The 7019-nt window shown below is 33.7% G+C and overlaps 1 pseudogene; it reads right to left on the minus strand.

Moving 5' to 3' along the window:
* Positions 1 to 6636: 6636 nt before the first annotated feature.
* On the minus strand, positions 6637 to 6737 carry LOC131828354 (U6 spliceosomal RNA; annotated as a pseudogene).
* Between the last annotated feature and the right edge of the window lie 282 nt (positions 6738 to 7019).

Here is a 7019-nt window from a genome sequence, read left to right on the forward strand (position 1 = left end):
GTGCCTTTATTATTATTATTATTTTTCTGAGAAATGAGAATAAAAGGAATTATGAAAAAGCAAGACTTCTACTGTGGAGAGAGACCGAAACTCTCATCAGCCTTCTATGAAACTTACAATGCAGGAAGATAAAGGGAAAGTCTTCAAAGTGCTCAGGGAAAATAGTACATATGCATAAAGTTCTATTTCAGATGTATTGGTACTCAGAAAGTACATACTTATTGTCTCTGCACAGAATAATTCCACAGTAGAATTTATGAAAAGAAAGTGAAGAAAAGAAGCATGGAACATGCAATATAAGACGACTTGGTGATCAAATTGAAAGAAAACCTGTAGGGATATCTGACCAATCTCTGCCAATGTAAATCTGAAATTTAATACAATGTGGGAAAAGATTTCCAAACTGGTCGAGACGTTATACAAATGCATAATGTTGATCTCACGACCCCGAGATCACGACCTGAGCTGAAAGCAAGAGTCTAATGCTTAACCAAAGGAGTCACCCAGGCGCCCTTATAAATTTTAATTCCATATCATTTGGAATTAACACAAATGACTGTTAAACCTTTTTGATAAATTTCATCTTTTAACACTGAGCTATCGAGCTCTATCCAGCTGAATGCTTTTCATTCAGAAACCTATTTAATGAGTTATTACTCACCACTGCAGGTATTAACAGGTTTATTTTTGTCCGTTCATTTTGGGTAATTTGTCTGTTATGTGTATCTAGTAATGAAAGAAATGTAACTGATTTTGTAAATTGGATTTTTAAAATGTGTGCCTTTTTATATGAGGATTTAATTCATTCAATTTATTATGTTTATTGGTATGTTTGACTCTTCCTGGACCTTTCGCTGCATGTTTTATATTTACTATGTATAAATTTTATTTCCTATTGGTAGTTTTTGATTACTCAATTTCTCTTATTCCTTTTGTCATCTCCTGGGTTTAAAAATATGTGTCTATGTATATTTTTTTCCAGATGATACCCATAATTTTTTGTAAGATCAAGTAGGCTCCATGCTCGGTGTGGAACCTGCTTAAGATTCTCTCTCTCCTTCCCCCTCTGCCTCTCCCTCCTGTGCATATTTATGCTCTTTCTATAAATAAATAAATAAAATTTATGAAGCAAAACTGTTAGATGTAAGAAGAAATTCACAAAACTACAGTATAATGGCTTATAGCTCTAATGATGCCTGTACCACTGATTTTCAGCAGTTGGTAAGGAATGATTCCTCTTCTGTGAGAACTGGGCTGTTTGTCTCAAGCTCCTTTCAGAATTTTTCTGTCTTCTGTTTCTTTTCTTTATTTCTTTTTTTTTTTTTAAGATTTTATTTATTTATGAGACAGAGAACGAGCACAAGAAGGGGGAGGGATAGAGGGACAAGGAGACTCCCTGCTGAGCAAGGAGTCAGAAGCTGGACTGGATCCCAGCACCCCAGGATCATGACCTAAGCCAAAGGCAGATGCTTAACCGACTGAGCCACCCAGGCATCCCTTGGTCTTCTGTTTTTCTTTTTGTTTATTCTATTATGATTTGGTGTGCTCCTTCCTCATTAAAAAAAAAAAAATTCTTATTGTAATGTGCTTTAGAATGTCAGACTTTATTTCCCCATTGGTGTGGAAATTCTGGTTCTCATTACTGAATATTTTTTGTATTGCATTCTTCCTCTTCTTTTGGGACTGCAACTGCTCATACTGTTAGCCTCTCTATCATGTATTGTACTTGTCTCTTACCTGCTTATCTCTTTAATCTTTTCCTCTGTAATCTGGAGTCTGGATGATTTATTCTATTCTATTTTTGTGGTGTGCTCATACTCTTTTTTTTCTAAATTAATAGTTTTGGAATTTTATTTTTTCTAGTTTTATTGAGCTAAAACTGACATATAACAAGGTATTATTAAGCTGTACAATATAATCATTTGACATATGTGTATACTGTGAAAAAATTGTCCCACTTTTGTTAACACCCACCACCTCATATAGTTTCAATTAGTTCTTGCAATGAAAGCTTTTAAGATCTACTCTTTTAGCAATTTTCAGATATAAAATACAATATTGTTAACTATAGTCACCATGTTGCATATTACATGCCCAGTACTTATTTATTTTGAGTGGTGGTTTATATGTTTTGACCCGAAGCTCCCATAGCCTGCCTCTAGCAATCACCAAACTGTTCTCTGTTTTTGAGTTCAGTATTTTTTTTTAGATTCCATAATATAAGTGAGATTATACAGTATTTATTTTTCTCTGACTTATATATATCTATACACACATATACATATGTATATATTTGTATATCTTCTTTGCAAAAGTGTCTATCAGCTCTTCTGTTCATTTAAAAATATTTTTTTTGCACTATTGAGTTATATGAGTGCTATACATATTTTGGATATTAACGCCTTACCAGGTACATGATTTGCAAATAATCTTCTCCCATTCTATAGGTTGTCTTTTGAATTTGTTTATGGTTTCCTTTGCTGTGCAAAAGCATTTTAATTTGAAGTAGTCTTACTTGTTAATTTTTGGTTTTAATGTCTTTGCTTTTGGTGACAAATCCAAAAACCCATTGCTAAGACTTGTGTCAAGGAGCTTAACCCCTATGTTTTCTTCTAGGAGCTTTATGGCTTCAGATTTTATATTCAAATCTTTAATCCATTTTGAGTTGATTTTTGTCCAGTTTCATTCTTTGACATGTGCCTGTCCAGTTTTCCCAGCACCATTTGTTGAGGAGACAATTCTTTCCCCATTGTACATTCTTGACTCCCTTGTCATGAATTAATTGACCATGTTTGCATGGGTTTATTTCTGGGATTTATATCCTGTCCTTTTGATTTTTGTGTCTCTTTGTATGCCAGTACATACTGTTCTTATACAGCTTTATAGTATAGTTTGGAATCAGGAGGTGTGATGCCTCCAGCTTTGTTCCTCTTTCTCAAGATTGCTTTGGCTATTCCATGTTTTTTTGTGGTTCCATACCTAATTTAGGATCCCTTTTATTTACTTTTTCTGTCTAATTGCTCTGGCTAGGACTCCTAGCAGTGTATACAAGTGGTAAGAGTGAGCATTCTTGTCTTGTTTTGTCTTGTTAGATCTTAAAAGCTCTAAGCTTTTCATTGTTGAGTATAATGTTAGCTGTGCATTTATCATGTATGGTCTTCCTTATGTTGAGGTACATTCCCTCTATTCCCAGTTTGCAGAGAGTTATTATGAATGGATGTTGAATTTTGTCAAATGCTTTTTCTGCGAATAATCTTGACTTTTATCTTTCATTTTGTTAATGTGATCCGTGACATTGATTGATCAGCAGATGTTGAACCATCCTTGAATCTTAGGGATAAATCCCACTTCATCCCTGTAGGATTCTTTAAATGTATTGTTGAGTTAAGTTTGCTAATATTTTGCTGAAGATTTTTGCATCTATGTTCATTTGGGATACTGGTCTGTAATTTTCTTTTTTGATAGGATGTATTTGGGAGCACATTAAACATCTTATGAAATGGACTGGGGTTCTCCATTTGGAGCTGGCAAAAGTCAGGAAAAAAATGTATGCTAATTTGGTCAAATTTAAAACTTTTCTTTAACCTAAATAACATCTGATAATTTCACTTTTCAGAATTAGAGTTCAGAATAATTATTTGGTTTTATTAGGGTGTAGCTAGGTCCAGCCAGTGTTTCCATTTCAACTGAACAAGTGTTTTTAATTTAGTGTGTGATTTGGGGTACTTCAGAGCTCACGGAATGATCTAAATTACTAACTATTCATCTATTCCACATGACTTGTTTCTATACAATTAATTATATCTATCCATATACATATTCAGCTGGAATTTGCCTCTATTAGATACAACTTTGAAAATGATCAGAAAGTTTGTTTGGCTTCTGTATCTCCCAATGCTGGACTAGGCATGTTGAAAGAAAGTGATTTATTTTCTAATAGATGTGTTACTGGGTTGTGGAAATGGGCCATCTTATTTTTTCATTTTTTTCCAGACATTATTTTCTTTTTTATGACTATTAGGTTCTTTCTCTTTGCTTAGTTGTGAATATAGGAAGTAGGTCAGTTCTTCATTTTCAAAAGAACTAAAGAAAAGAAAAAGAGGCTGTCTTTAATTGGACACCACAGTGCTAAATATGATCCTACTTACATGTCCATGCTTTAATAGACTGTTTACTATAAAAAAATGTGGGAAAACATAATCTTAATTCAAGCACAAAGATTTAAACTGCAAACCATAACAAGGCAAGATGTAGAATCGTTCATTTTATTCACAGCTAGAAAACACTTCGGGAAGGCAGAATGAGTTGCAGATTTGCACGAGCTGTGGAGCCAGTGTCTTGGTTCAAATTCTGGCTTTCTCTGTAATTACTCATGAGAGTTGCTTCATCTTTCTGTGTCTTAATGTTCCTCATTCGCATAATGCAGTTGATATTAGGAGTGGTCTTGGAGAGCTCTTGTACCTGATCAGAAACAAGTTCTCAGTAAATAGGAACTATTGTTATGGACTTCAAGCCCTTCATCTTTCAGATGGGGAAACTGATCTAGAGGGATGAACAAACTTGGCAAAGCTAGGACTACAGTTCTCATTCTCTGATTTTCTTCCAACCAAAATGGCTGCTGAAGACTGTCAGACAAATCCTTTCCACCAAGGAAAATAAATTCTGCTTTTACTAAGGGAGAATTATCTGATCTATAAATTAACACGGAACATGTTAAATTTTGAGGCATCTGGAAATCTATGATAGACAAATATTTGAAATTGAAATTATTTTGCACATGCACATTTCTGTTTGAAAATTTTAGAAATAAAAGCAAAAATCTGCTTACGTTGATCATAGAGATTACACATAAGAGCATAAAATATGCATTACAAAAAGAAGAAACTTTTATGTCTCCTGAAACTACTCCAGATACTATGGTATTTCTGTCAACAAAGTATCAGGTTCTAGATAAACAATTCCACCCAGACTTTTGGGACAATGCTATTTAATATCATTTTAATTTTTTTCACCATAAGCAATGCATTATGAAATATGGTTTCAAGATTAAACTGAGATAAATCTTTTAATGATTAAGACACAAAAAATGATGTCAGACTATATATGTAGATAGTCATTTTTTAATTGGGAAAATAAAGACAGATAATTCTTCATGTTCAGTGAGCATTTGTACACCATTCTTTCTAAATACACCATCATTCTTTAAGAAACAAGAGCATGCTACATGAATAGACCTTCCCACAGGGCCTCAATTTTAATTTCCCAGAGTTCGGAGAAGCAATATCCATCAAGTTCCCTCAACTGTTGAGAATAATGCTGTTTTTGTCACACACAAGGTCTATTTTGAACTCAGACATACACACTGACTTTAGACTATAGGCTTGCAGACCTGTCAGCACAATGCCCCATTACAAATTGTCCCTTTAGCAAGATGACTTCATTTTAGCAGCCTGTTCTGGTTTCTACATCCTTCCAGGTTTCACAGTTCAGTGCAGTCAAACAAGGTGATGGCATTTTTAAGGCTCCAGATTTTATTGGTCTACGAATAAAGGTAGGTGGCCAGGTACTATTTCAGGGTTTCAGTTGGCAATCTGGTACTAAATTTGAGTATACTGAGACTAAGAAGGTTGTGATTTTTTTAAATACTGGGAACATAAATATTGGCATTTATGGAAATGACTGCTATAGCAGGAAGTGATTTCATATATCATTAGCTGAAATAAGATTATGGGAATGTCTACCTTTAATCTGAATGATCATTAAAACTTGGGACATATTATTTCTCAAGAAGAATTGATTAGAATCCAACAAACCCTATTTACATTTTGAGCCTTCTACTTATTGGATACTAATAGAAACCCTATATTTTGATTATTTTACCTATTACTTGCCCATTTCTAATTTCCTATTGAGACATAATCATGTCTGAAACAGACACATATATGGCCCATAAACAGCCATGATTACCTGTTTTTTTAAGTTATATATATTCTTTCCCAGGATTAAATTTTATCCCCAAATGGGTCATCCCTATACAGGAGGAAAGAGAGACAGATAAAGGTAATAGTAGATTGAGATAAGCTAATGAAGAGACACATGGCATCACAAGACGTTAAAGGAATTCTCAGGTCTAGCAAGAGTATATGACCAAAGAGCAAACTTCAAGTTATAAAATAAATGAGTCATGGGATTGTAATGTACAGCATAGGGAATATAGTCAACAGTATTATAATAATTTTATATGGTGACAGATGGTAACTAGACTTATCATGGGAATAATTTTGTAACGTGTAAAAATGCCGAATAAGTATGAAGTACATCTGTAACTAATAGAAAATTTTATTTTAATTGTGCTTCAATAAAAACATTATTTAGGTTTTTAAATCTTTCATTTCCTCCCTTAAAATAGAAGCGCTAGTAGCATGTACTCATAGGTTGGTGAGTACGAAATGAGACAATGCATGCCAAGAACTTAGCAAAGAACAATTAAGATTTATCTGTTCTTCCTCTGTGACAAATACTCTGCCAAATCCTTTTTGAATGTGCTATGCATTTTTCAAAACAATATCTAAATAAAAGAAATCATTATATGTGTAATGTCTACATATATACATAATTTGAAAAGTATATGACTAACTAAATATGGAAAGCTTCATGAATTTGCATATCATCCTTACACAGGGGCCACGTGAACCTTCTCTGTATGGTTCCAATTTTAGTCTATGCGTTGCTGGAGCCAGTAGGACTAACTGTAACTAAAAACTAAAAAAATGAATGTACAAAACTTGCTATTTTGTTTATTGTTTTTGGTGATTTTAGCATTCTCATGTTAACTTTGATAATTAAACTTTCTTGTCTACTACTTTGTATAATTCTCTCCTCTTGTTAACTGAATTCAGTGACACACATTCTCTATGGGAGTGCATTCTCCAAAGCAGAATTGGTCCAAAGTATCTATAGCAAGGTCATTCATACTTTGTATCCAGTTTTGTCCTATGAGGGTATGCAGCAGTCCAAGT

Source organism: Mustela lutreola, chromosome 3, assembly GCF_030435805.1.
Source record: "Mustela lutreola isolate mMusLut2 chromosome 3, mMusLut2.pri, whole genome shotgun sequence".
NCBI classification, from domain to species: domain Eukaryota; kingdom Metazoa; phylum Chordata; class Mammalia; order Carnivora; family Mustelidae; genus Mustela; species Mustela lutreola.